A 14,620-nucleotide genomic window follows, 5' to 3' on the forward strand; every position below is an offset into this window, starting at 1 on the left:
TTCGATCATCAGGACAATTACACAATTGACTGACGATTGATGGACGAGGCCATGGCTGTTTCCTCTACTAGGCCAGTTATTGGGGAACTCACATTGAATGTATGGTATATATACATCAGATTCTAAAGTATGAAGTATGGAGTATATATATATATATACCCCGGTACGGTCAATGCCAACTCCACAATAACAAAAAGAACTGCTAGCTGCCACCACCAATCATTTATACAGACCCATTGGACACCCGTTTCAGGTAGCAAATAGCTTTAGGGGTGTGGTTTACAGAGCAAAAGGAACAGAGCTATTACATTTTATATATTTAATCCAGAAAGGTAGACAGTGTTTCTAAAAAAAAATATACAAGTTGATACAAAATGGGAACAAAACAGTACGGTATATACAATTGCATAAAAATAAAAGGATAAAAAGAAGAAATGTAGTGAACTTGATGTTGCAGGGTTGGCTCTGACTTTTATGAAGGGGAGCTCTTCGTTTTTGTAGAGACAACGGACAGAACTACAGTAAACTGCATTTTACAGGACTGACAAATAACATAAACCCAAACTCTGATTTTTATTAGATCAAGGTTAAACCCCCATACCTCCCCTTGTTGACCTCAAATGGGGGCTGGTCATGGGATGTACTAGGTCTTTTAGCAGTTTATGAAATCCCCAATTTTCAGTATATCTTTGCCCTGGGGGTCCCAGGTGGGAGATATTATGGTCATGTTTCCTATCACGATTTTATCTTTCTATATACTCAATGAAGAAAGAATCCGGCACTCATCGAGTTGCAGAAAAATAATATCAGATTTATTAGCAAAGCAATCCAAAAATAGTAACATGCACAATTCCTATGGGCATTGAATCCCTGTTCCCCACAGTGCTGTTACATGTTGTGTACTATATGCAATCTGTCTGAAGAAGGTCCTTTCGATCGAAGCGTTACTGTTTTTGGATTGCTTTGCTATAATAAATCTGATATTATTTTTCTGCAACTCAATGATTGCTGGATTTTTTTTTCACTGAGTATATAGAGTGGCATCCTATCCTGGCACCATATTTTGATGCAAAGTGACTTACATTTTATCTATTTATCTTTCTATAGGGATGAAACATGGCATGGATAGCATCATCCTTCTGACTGATATTAAGTTGGAAGTGTTTGTCTGGCCCTAGAGTGATGTGAGTAAATGCATTATCTTCATCCCTTCACTTCGTATCAATGCAAACCTCAATATTCATCACAGACCACTGGCTCCAGCGAGTCTGAGATAAATACTTGTAACAGAGGAAGCTTATTCCTTGAACAGAGGAAGCCCCTCTGAGTATACAAATCTTAGAATGGTGGCTTGTTCTCATTAGAGGCCCTGTGGTAATTACCCATTCATGACAGGAGGTCCTACTTCAATGGAGGTTGAAATGTCAACAATTTTTCTCTACAACACAGCTTCATATCAGAAATATGGCCTGTAGACATGCATCACAATCATAGTGATTTATCATGGTTTTCTGAAAAGTATTCTCTGTCCGCGATTTTTTAATAAGTTGTCAAGAAAAATTAAAAAGCTAAGCTGCCTACCTTGGCAGTGACGGAGGGTCCTGAATGGGGAAAAGCCCTGCTTTTCATCCTCCAATTATAGGACAAAGGAGAAAATGTATAAATAAGCCAAGTTTAAGGTAAAATATATTGTATATTCCGTTCTTCATTCCTGTCCTTCTGAGGATGGTTTAACAAAGCATTTTTAGAAAAAAATTATTTCTGGTTTTGCATTTTTTAAGATGGTAGTTGATAGTCAAAAGGCAAATATTTAATGCATTTTTTTTCAAAGGCAGGACGATACCTGTCCTGTAACAATCCCATGTGCCAGTGCTGAAAAATCAAGTATGTAAATCACCCTGGAAGTGCAACTTTAAAAAAAAAAAAATTGTTGAGAGCTGTATAAAGCATAAAAAGTCTGCAATTATTGCGCAAACATGCTGTGCGCCATAATTTAAGAATCATTTCAAAGCTTTTAGGCTTTCTTGAAATCTGCAAAAAACATATGATAGGTGAATTATAATAATTATTATTAATTATTCAATGGGGTGCTCTGGGCATTATTGATTCAACTTTTAAGAACCGAGCAATTTTTCATTTCTGCTTTTTACTTTTTTTCCTCCCTTTCTTTTATGAGCCTTAACATTTTTACTTTTCCATTGACCTGGGCTTTTGAAGGCATATTTTTTTTTTTGTAGAACGACTTGAAGTTTTGTATAACACCATTTATTTTGTGTTGTTATTTTCTAAGACATATAACTTTTTATTTTTCTGTTGATGGAGCTGTGTGAGCGCTCGTTCTTTAAGCGAAGATCGGTAGGTTTTTGTTGATACTATTTTGAAGTCCAAATTAAGTTTTCATCACTTTTTAATACATTTCTTGGGAAGTACGGCAGGCGAAAAACTGCAATTCTGGCATTTCAGGAGGTCTTTTGTCGTTCAATATATGATTTAAACAATTTTATATTGTGATAGATTTTCTGTGGGCGTGATGAAATCAAATATATTTTTTTTTATTTTCTGAACAGTTAAAAAAGAAGTGATTTAAACTTTTATGAATTTTAAGGGTTTTTTTTAAAACTTTTTTACTTTATTTTTTATTCCCCATAAGGAATTTAAACCGACAATTTTGCAGCATATAGTGTCATTGACATTTTCCTATGATGCACATATACATTTTTAAACAGCAGCGATCGGAGTTACTGGTCCAAACAGGTGCTGGCAGTGTAATTAGGGAGCGGGCTCGGCTCCTGAGCCTGTTCCATACATGTTACCTGTGACAACAAATATACATTGTTTAGGGGGCACTAATAGAATTATTATTATTGGTTTAGTGGGCAATATGGGCATTATTATTCATTAAGGAGGCAGTCTAGGTTTTACCATCTGTTAAGGGTATTTTATGGACATTATAAGTTAAGGGTTCACTAATATGTTTTTAGAGGGAACTCGAGGGGCATTGATATATTCGGGACAACTACCGGCACAGAATTAGGGGTATCAGCAGGATGGAGAGTTTGTGCCAGTTGGGAATAGTCGAATATTTGAGCTGGAAAAATGAAAAGTAAAATGTGCCTACTTTGCTATCACTACAGTTGAGTCGTCGTTTTATGACGTCATCATGTCGGTCTGGGCCAGATGGAAAACATGGGAAAATCAACAACGCCCATCAGAAAGGATGTCAGAAAGGATTATATCTGTTATATAATCATTTATAAGGTCCTCCTTACACCCACTATAGTCATAAACCTGGTTACTTAGGTTAGGTGCCCGCTCAGTGGTTCTCTTATTTCACCTCCCATGCTATGCCTCAGCTCAGATCACAATAGACTGGGGTTCTTTTTAGAAATGGTGCATTGGCCAACATCCAGGATGGAGGAGGCTCCATAGCAATCATCATAATTGGAGTTTCTTCATGCCACGTAACTCCCAACTAGCTGACGTAATGTGCTGCTGCAGTGCAGTATAGAGCAACCTCCACCAGGGGGTGCTGGTTAAGGAAAAGAGGTTGTACACACAGCGCAGCAACACTGAACAACAACACAGGTGTCACAGGTAATGAAAGAGACGTCAGACAAGCCAAGGTCATACACGGAGATAGCAGCGCGGTACAGAAGGGGCGAGCAGAGAATAGTCGGGGACAAGCAAGAAGTCAGAGCCTACCGGGAACGTGGTAACCAAAACGTGAGACATAAGACGGAGTCGGGGTACAAGCCAGAGGTCAGAACAAGTCATAAACGGATGCAGGCAGTCAGAGGCAAAAAGGAAGACTAGTACAAGTATCCAGGTCAGGTGCTCAAACCGTGCGGCATGAACTATAGCTGACACTGGCCCACAGGCTGCAGAGGACTTTAAATAGCTCTGCCAGCTTCAAAGTGAGGCAGAGGGGATTAACTCCCACATGACCAGTCCGGAGATAAGACAGCTGAACACAAACTCAGAACTGGATCATGATAGCTGAGACGTGAAGTCCTGTTGCTCCTATTTTCATGACCAATCAAGATGAATAAGGAATGAACCCCCTTTCTTGATGAGTTCCCCTAGGAGCTGCTATGCTGTATCGATGCCCCCAAAATATAACTTCGATATGAAGTACATTTTTTGTTCTACTGATCTACACTAGGTTGTGGCTTTCCCGGTCCATTCGAGGACTCTACTTTCATATTTATATGTCGCCATATTACAGCCTTTTTAATATACAATGTTCAAGATTTCTTTCCTCCTGCACCTCCGCATCAAAGCTTCAGGCTTTTCATATCAGCGAAGCATCTATGTAAATCCAATTCTCCTGCTCTTGAAGGTTTATAACTCTATTATAAGCCCACACTCCAGGAGGTACCATCGGCCCATCCATCAAACGTCTCCAATGCCGACGGTGACTTAGTGCATAATATAAGACTGGTAAAATGGGCCATATAAAACAAGTCATTGTGCACTGTTTCTATACCTGACGACTCTTTCATCTTGAGGAATCGCTGAGTCTTTAAAGACCTTATTTCAGCACCTTACAATTGTTTCGTTGGGACTCATGAATTATTGATTCGATATTTTACAGGAAAAAGAAAATTTAGTGCAATAACTCGGAGGCCGTCTGTCACGTCCATCAGTTGTCGGGTCGTGTTACGTCGTGTCATGTCGTGTTAATGTCTGGTATTATCATATCAGTCATGTACGGCGACATTAAGATTAGCGGTGATGCTCTTAATGACAGGTCTCTGCCCGCCAGGTCTTATCTGTCGTCAGCGGGGGGATCAAAGCAGCGAATATAAATATTAACACAAAAAATGATAAAGCGCCATGTCGAAAGCCAGTAAATCGGATTCATTACTGCGGCAAGCATAGAGAAACCTCATATTGTCTGTTTTCTGGGATTTTATGACTAAATGGAGCCAAGCTGTAAAGAGTTACTCTGGCCCCATGTTTAGGGCCCCTGCAAGAGCCGCACATACAGGGCTGACATCAGTGACCAGGTTAAATTGTACCAAAATACTTTCCTATTTGCACCGTTAGCACCAATTTGCCTCCGATTTTACACTGTAATGACGCATAGTGCGGAAAACTGAATTGCTGCCCATAACAACCAATCACAAGGCAGCTTACATTTCATATTCTACTCCCGTATAATGAAAGCTGTGCTGTGATTGGTTGCTACGGGCAACACAGGCATTTTCAATTTTGGACAGTTTCAGTTTTCATTTAGGTGAAAGGAGCAGGTCTCACCTATTCACACCAAACCAAACCTAAAGTACTATAGATACACGGTGCCGACATAACCCGCACACCTTCTGTGCCACTTATTTTCGAATAGCCGGGCAACCAAACACACTGCAGCTTTTATTTTTCCAGGGCAGTTTAAAAAGTGAAAGTTGAGCTCTGATTGGTTGTATCCTTTAAGTAGAATTTTATATTTAGTAGTTCCTCCTCCCCCCATATAATAATGGTGGACTGTACTGTCACGTTTCTACCCCTGAAGACACCATTATGTTATGTGAATAGTGGCATGTGTCATCTATAAATATATATACTGTATATATAGTGTGCTTTGTGAAATGTTAAATTCTCCTGTGCTATGTATAGAGTGTGAAAAGCGTCACAAGTGTTAAGTCCATAGTACATAGTAATGTAATATGTGATAGAGTAAGGTATGGTACATTATTAATGCATAGTTTGTAATGTAAGGGAGTTCTGCCCAGCAACAGACAGCAGGGTCAGAATTAGTTAAAGGAGATTTCCCCACAATCAAAAGTTCATTGTAATCAATAGATCTTGAAATAATAATAATTTCCACAATTGTATGTGGTAAAATAAAATGTTCAAGTGCTGAGAGAATCCAATTGTGTTATTATTATTCCAAGATGTGATTAAAATTAACTTTTGTTCCCGGGAAAACCCCTTTGAGGCTGTGTGCACACGTTGCAGATTTTTCGCGTTTTTGTTTTTTCGCTTAAAAACGTGAAAAAAAACGCATACATTATGCATCCCGTCATTTAGAATGCATTCCGCAATTTTTGTGCACATGATGCATTTTTATCCGCAAAAAAAAACGCATCGCAGTAAAAAACGCAGCATGTTCATTAATTTTGCGGATTGTTTGCGGATTTCCCACTATATTATTGCATTGGGAACCTCTGGAAAAATCCTAAAAAAAAACGCACCAAAAACGCGCAAAATACGCGAGAAAACCGTGCAAAAAACGCATGCGGATTTCTTGCAGAAAATGTCCTGTTTTGCTCAGGAAATTTCTGCAAGAAATCCTGAACATGTGCACATAGCCTAAGTGTTGGGAGTCACCCACAGGGTGCACTAAGTGATAGGGACAAGACTGTGCCTCCTGGTTAGAGTCAGATGGGAGTTACAGTCTGAAGTAGTAACTGAGTGACTGCAGACTTATAGATTTGGACCAGACAACCCCTTTAAGACTGTGGACCCTGCTATCCCTTGTACATAACCCTTGACAAGTTCAGTAAAGTCCCCATTTTATTTGAATGGAAGTATCCTTCATTAATCTGTGGTATTCGTGTTCCTGGCCAGCCAATACCGTCAGCAAAAGGTGGCCTGCATGGTCGCAAGGCCCTCACTTTAACAACACCCAGCCAGGACCCATCTTTTCCAATGCAAAAATTACTTTTTTTTTTCGTATACAGTAACTGCTGTTATTATGCAAAAATACTAAAAAAAACTACACATATATACAGTATATTAGATATTCCCATCTCCAAGATCCTATCCCAATATGTAGTAGGTGTAGTAGTAATAAATATTAGCACATTTCTCCAATTAGAAATGTAGTATAGTTCTTCTGATAAGGTATGTTGCTTACCCCAATGTGCAAGATATTGTAGTAGCTTTGGTATCCATGGTTCCAACCACTGCTATAGAGACGGTTAGTTGTTAGTGGTCATAACCATGGATACCTAAGTTATTGCAATGCCCTGCACATTGGGGTAAGCGACAAAGCTTATCAGAAGAACTGTACTACATTTCTAATTGAAGGTATTTGGTAATATTATTGCTACTACACTCAAAACATATTGCGATAGTATTTTGGAGATATAGATACGCATTTAATTTATACTGACTTGTAGAAGTTAGCAAGGTGTTTTTAGCTGTTACTCACCTGTCCAAGATCCAGACCTGGGCTATCCATCTTTTGTGGACAACTCTTTCTGCTATTCTGTGTGCCTCTATAACATCACCTCTTATAGGCTGGCTCAGACAGCAGGACTCCGCCTGAGTATTCAGGTAAATGGCACCCAAGCCGCTACTTAGAGACCTGTGAAAAAATACACCTCTTCAACAATGTCGAGACTCTGTTCTCTGAGACCCTTTGACTCTGCTGAACAGCTTTCATCTCTGTTTTGGACTCTATACCAAACTCAGCTCTAATTTTATGGCTAGGGTAATCCATCACTTTATGATCAGTCAGGACTCGACCTCTAGACCCCCTGAAAAGACCACAACGCTGATTTAGTGCCGCTTCTCCGGCACAGTTTTCCTTGCAGAGCTCAGAATGCCTTCCCCGGTTCACTACAGAGTTGGGTGGTGGCATGCACGATGCTCAGTTTTTCAGGATTAGGGGGGATCCCAGAGGCTAGCCACAAAAACGCCTGGTCATCAAGGAGTTAAACCGCGGTACACCATGTGAGCCGAGTGCTTGTCTCCTCTCCTGTCCAGCTGCCGACAGACTCATCAGCTGATGTATTTGGTATTGGTCGTGTTATCATGTACATCCACGTTTCTGAGTAGAAGCCCCATATTTACTGGCTAAAGTGGTGAGAAATGCCATATAATGGGCTGCCGCATCACATCATATTGTGCAGATTATTGTTGTATTGCATTCCGTCCCTCTGTGCAGGACGCAGATTACTGGATCTCTACGCAGCTCAATCAGATCTTATTATATATAGGACATTTGTCTGACAGGTTTGTCGGTATTTGATGAATGTGTTTTAGAAATAAGCAAAGGTCAACCAACAACTCAACGCTGGGTAGAAATATTGGAAAATGTGACCGACGACTCCGTCTGCAGCCATAAACACCTTCTCCTACTCCCTGTCTGCCCTGTGCCACATCAAGGCTCATGTACGAGACCCTATAGATCTGTGCTCTGCACATCCATAATACTGGATCCCCTGTGTTCTGCACATCCATAATACTGGATCCCCTGTGTTCTGCACATCCATAATACTGGATCCCCTGTGTTCTGCACATCCATAATACTGGATCCTCTGTGTTCTGCACATCCATAATACTAGATCCCCCTGTGTTCTGCACATCCATAATACTGGATCCCCTGTGTTTTGCACATCCATAATACTGGATCCCCTGTGTTCTGCACATCCATAATACTGGATCCTCTGTGTTCTGCACATCCATAATACTAGATCCCCCTGTGTTCTGCACATCCATAATACTGGATCCCCTGTGTTTTGCACATCCATAATACTGGATCCCCTGTGTTCTGCACATCCATAATACTGGATCCCCTGTGTTCTGCACATCCATAATACTGGATCCCCTGTGTTCTGCACATCCATAATACTGGATCCCGTGTGCCCTGCACATCCATAATACTGGATCCCCCTGTGTCCTGCCCACCAATAATACTGGATCTCCTGTGTTCTGCACATCCATAATACTGGATCCCCTGTGTTCTGCCCACCAATAATACTGGATCCCCTGCATTCTGCACACCCATCGCAGGTGTTCGAGTGACATGCTCAATTCCCCGCGGCCAAATGTTTCTTGGCTGACAAACACAGCATTTCCCCCCCATGTTTTGTGGCTGTCTAAAAACATGCGGTCGCGGGAACTCGAACATGTCACTCGAGCACCTACGATACTCGGGGCATACCCGAGCACCCGGGGCAAACTGGAGTAACGAGCGCTTGCACTTGCGTTCATCACCAGTAATAATCAACAGCGATATTGTGGCACCCCAGGAGTCCGGTTGCCACAGAGGCATTGCCTTCCTCAGGGGGGGTGATACCATGCCTGGAAGCAAAGAGGGGTCCCCTTACCAGCTGATGTCCGCATCCAACACATTTCCTGACTCCAGACCAGAAGGGGGAGCTTTAACCCGGTTTTCTGGGGAACTTCCCTATAAGTTCTGGTCTGGAGGCGGAGTTAGTCTGTTTCAGAAAGAGCGCAGACAGTGAAGGAAGAGGAGGCAAAAAGTGAGGAGAATCTGGGGGATAGGAGCTGTGACTGAGCTCACCCCAGGACCAGGGGTGTAACTACAACAGGTGCAGGGGTTGCAATCGCACCTGGGCCCTGGACTCTGGCTTATAGAAAAAAACTATTGCTATTAAAGATTTAACATATTTGGGGGCCCTGTTGGAGCTTTCGCATCGGGGCCCATGAGTTTCAAGTTATGCCACTGCTCAGGACTAAGCGCTGAAGACTGGACACCGGAGTCCATGGTTGTGTGGGAACTGCAGGCCCTGCAACCAAATCCGGAGGACAGGAGATTGCAGGTCTCCTGGCCCCAGCTGACACCTGGAGGCACAGCAGCAAACTAGAGAGCCCGGAGTCACCACAAGGGAGTGACACCTGGAACAGGCTGCCTGCCATGTGGTTAGTGTTTCACTTAGTGGACAGACTGAGAGAGGGACTTGAGGAGAACTAAAAGCACCAAGCACCCAGAGAGCAGCGCAACTGGGAGGCCTCCAACCCCACCTGGCTAGGTGAACTCTGAATTACTTCCAGGCTGCCTGGATCTCCATCACCAGCTGTGACTTGTGCCCCGGACTGCACCTTCAACCTGGGATTAAAGGTAAAGAAAACTGCAACCCTTGTGTCCTCTAGTTATTCCCGCAACCTTAGTCCTGAACCCTCAGTCCTGTACCCCAACGTCCACAAGTCCCTTACAAAACTGCACCGGTAGCCCTGGGGCCCCGCTCCACCTGTGGGGAGCAGAACCATCCCAGCTGCATCACCATCGGCCAGAGCGGTCTCCTTAAGCAGCATCGGCCATTTATAGCCGAACACCACAGGTGGCATCACATACAATCCCTTATGAACTTCCCCTTTCTTATTTTTATTGCGCGCCCAGGGCCACCGCCACCGTGACCACCCCTTTAAGAGCTGCGCGACCCGGTTCCGAGTACCCCACAGCCCTAGTGGGTGCTGCAATATACTGGAATGCTCTGCAGCAATAGATATTTGTGGTAATATACCATCCATATGATTTTACTGCCAGTTGGGTGGTCGGTAGAGCAGGTGCCCACTTGATGTCATATGGACACTTTGCTGTTTCTTAGCTTTCCCAGCTCTCTGCTCTTCTGATTCTGTCCAGACATTGTTCTTAGCTGTCCTTGAGACTCTGACTGCCTTATAAATGTTGCCTTAGATCCAGATGTTGCAGTAGATGCCATGTCTGCCCTTTTGTCAGCTTCTCACTTACTCTGGATCTTCTTTTTTCCAATTTTCCAAGTCTGCCAACTGTTCCTGGTGCTTCCACAAAACCTTCCCCTAGAAACCAACACTCCGCTTGTACCTCCCTCTTCGGTGGATTACACCACCATGCTCGGTAAAAAACCCAAGCATTTTGCTAGACGCGTTGATTTTCCATTTTGCCCTCCATCTCCGTGGTGCATGAGGGAGTGCACAGTAATTTTACATCATTTACAGTTAATCACAGACAGGGGTCCATCTTCCTGCCCGAGGTCCCGTCCTGCTGGGAGATTACTTAGTTGCTAGTTGCTTCTCTCAGCTCAAAAACAAACTGGAAGGTTAATTGATCTATGACTAAACCGGCACGTGTATACCCAAGTGCCTTCGGTAGGGAAATTAAATTTTAAGCTCCACTGAAAAAAAGAGACTGATGTGAATGATAAAACATCCTCTGATTAGAAAGTTTTGCAATTGCTGACACAATATAAATTAAAAAAGCAATTGCACAAGTACGGTAGCTCAAAGAGCATCTAAAGGACCCTGTGGTTAACCGCAGCATTGGAGATGACTCCTATCGGTGGTGTTTCTTGTGCCTGAAGGAGTTTCCACAGGGGTTATTACTCCGCTTGGAAGAGTAAAGTATAGCAAAAGCTAATATGCCATATGACTACATAATACTATCCTACAGTGCCCTAAATTATCATTATATATGCCATAATACTGATGATCCATGTTCAGGCTTTACTAATTACAGGACTGACGTTATGAATCTTACTAGACCCAATGACCCCAATCCTTTTAGGAAACCTATTAAGCAAATGGACGGACATTTCACAGCGACACAAACATAACTGTTTACAGCATTGAGATAAATGCAGTGACATAAACTTACACGCAGCTAGTTTCATCATGTCCTCTACACCAATATAGACTATGACACAAATACAAGCACATTTACATATTTATGTGGATCTATATTTATGTCTGCAGCCTTTGTGTTGGGATCCCCTGTGGGCCCACGTAGCATATTTCTGAGATCTTTTGTATGTCAGATACAATACATTAGGACTTGTCCTAGAATAGCTGCGTATTAATTAGGAATGCATAACGGTGATTACTGGGAAAATGATGGTCCCAGAACAACGGCGCAGGTACACTGATACCTGGCTGGGTTCCTGCAGCAATGGCACAGTGGTACTTGGGTCTCTAGAATAATGGAACATTGACAATTAGATTTAAAAAAAATGATGCACTGATACAGTACTTGAGCCTGAAGAACACTAGGAACACTGACACACTGACACCAGGAACACACTGACATACTGACACTAGGAGCAATGACACACTGACACCAGGAACACACTGACATACTGACACTAGGAACAATGACACACTGAGACTAGGAACACACTGACACTAGGAACAATGACACACTGAGACTAGGAACACACTGACATACTGACACTAGGAACAATGACACACTGAGAGTAGGAACACACTGACACTAGGAACAATTACACACTGAGACTAGGAACACACTGACATACTGACACTAGGAACAATGACACACTGAGACTAGGAACACACTGACACTAGGAACAATGACACACTGAGACTAGGAACACACTGACATACTGACACTAGGAACAATGACGCACTGAGACTAGGAACACACTGACACTAGGAACAATGACACACTGAGACTAGGAACACACTGGCATACTGACACTAGGAACAATGACACACTGAGAGTAGGAACACACTGACACTAGGAACAATGACACACTGACACTTGGAACACTGACACATTGCCACTTGGAACACTGACACATTGCCACTAGGAACAATGACACACTGACACTAGGAACAATGACACATTGACACTAGGAACACTGACACACGGACACCAGGAACACACTGACATACTGACACTAGGAACAATGACACACTGACACTAGGAACACACTGACACACTGACACTAGGAACACTGACACTTAGAACACACTGACATACTGACACTAGGAACACTGGCACACTGAGACTAGGAACACACTGACACTAGGAACAATGACACACTGACACTTGGAACACTGACACATTGCCACTTGGAACACTGACACATTGCCACTAGGAACAATGACACACTGACACTAGGAACAATGACACACTGACACTTGGAACACACTGACACACTGACACTAGGAACGATGGCACACTGAGACTAGGAACACACTGACACTAGGAACAATGACACCCTGACACTTGGAACACTGACACACTGACACTAGGAACAATGACACACTGACAGTAGGAACAATGACACACTGACACTTGGAACACTGACACACGGAACAATGACACACTGATACTAGGAACAATGACACACTGACACTAGGAGCAATGACACACTGACACTAGGAACAATGACACACTGACACTTGGAACACTGACACACGGAACAATGACACACTGACAATAGGAACAATGACACTAACACTTGGAACAATGGCACACTGACACTAGGAACACTGACACACGGAACACTGACACACTGACACTAGGAACAATGACACACTGACACTAGGAGCAATGACACACTGACACTAGGAACAATGACACACTGACACTTGGAACACTGACACACGGAACAATGACACACTGACAATAGGAACAATGACACTAACACTTGGAACAATGGCACACTGACACTAGGAACACTGACACACGGAACACTGACACACTGACACTAGGAACAATGACACACTGACACTAGGAGCAATGACACACTGACACTAGGAACAATGACACACTGACACTTGGAACACTGACACACGGAACAATGACACACTGATACTAGGAACAATGACACACTGACACTAGGAGCAATGACACACTGACACTAGGAACAATGACACACTGACACTTGGAACACTGACACACGGAACAATGACACACTGACAATAGGAACAATGACACTAACACTTGGAACAATGGCACACTGACACTAGGAACACTGACACACGGAACACTGACACACTGACACTAGGAACAATGACACACTGACACTAGGAACAATGACACACTGACACTTGGAACACTGACAATAGGAACAATGACACACTGACAATAGGAACAATGACACTAACACTTGGAACAATGGCACACTGACACTAGGAACAATGACACACTGACACTAGGAGCAATGACACACTGACACTAGGAACAATGACACACTGACAATTTGGTCCCTAGGACAATAGCGCATCAACACTTGGGGCCCACAGAATAAGTGGCACATTGAAATTTAGGCTCTTAAAACAATGCTACATCGATATGTGGGTCCCTAGAACATTGACATACTGATACATGGGCTCCTAAAACAATGGCAGACTGATATTTGGGTCATTAGAACAATAACAAAATGATACTTGGGTTTCTTGAACAACAACACTGATACTTGAGTTTCTATAACAATAGCACACTGACACTTGAGTCTGTAGAACATGACACAACAATCCTTGGGACTCTAGAAAAATGGTATACTGATATGTGGGTCTCTAGAGCAATGACATGCTGATACTTGGGTTTCCAGAACAATCACACACTGATACTTGAGACTCTATGCAATGACACTGATACTTGCATTTCCAGAACAATGACAACTCAGACTTGGGACTCTAGAACAATGGCACTCTGATACTTGGGATTTTAGAACATGATACAATGATACTTGGGACTTTAGAACAGTGACAACTCTGCTTGGGAGTCTAGAGCATTGGCACATGGATACTTGGTTTCTAGAACAATGGCAGATTGATTTTTGATTGGGTGTGTAGAACAATGACACCGTGACACTTTGATATAAACTACAGAGAAAGAAATTAGAAAGTGTTTCAAAGGGCAAACTTCTGAGTACCTGAATTAATGATCACCTTATGCCGCTATGTGATGTCTCTCACCTTTTTCTGTTGTTTTCAGGACACAACACCTGCAGAGACCTTTGAGTAGTAATGGAAGCTGCCGCTGGTGACTCTCCTCCCGTCCATCAGTGAAGATAAATCATGTCCAGACCAAAATTGTAGTTTTTGAAGAGCCATGCTTCTCCATGCTTCTCTTCTTTATTTTGCAGATAAAAACTCAATGTACTGACCCCTCCGTCAGGACAACTTATCAGAGGACAAGCTA

The sequence above is a fragment of the Ranitomeya imitator genome, chromosome 2 (genome assembly GCF_032444005.1).
Source record: "Ranitomeya imitator isolate aRanImi1 chromosome 2, aRanImi1.pri, whole genome shotgun sequence".
Taxonomy (NCBI): domain Eukaryota; kingdom Metazoa; phylum Chordata; class Amphibia; order Anura; family Dendrobatidae; genus Ranitomeya; species Ranitomeya imitator.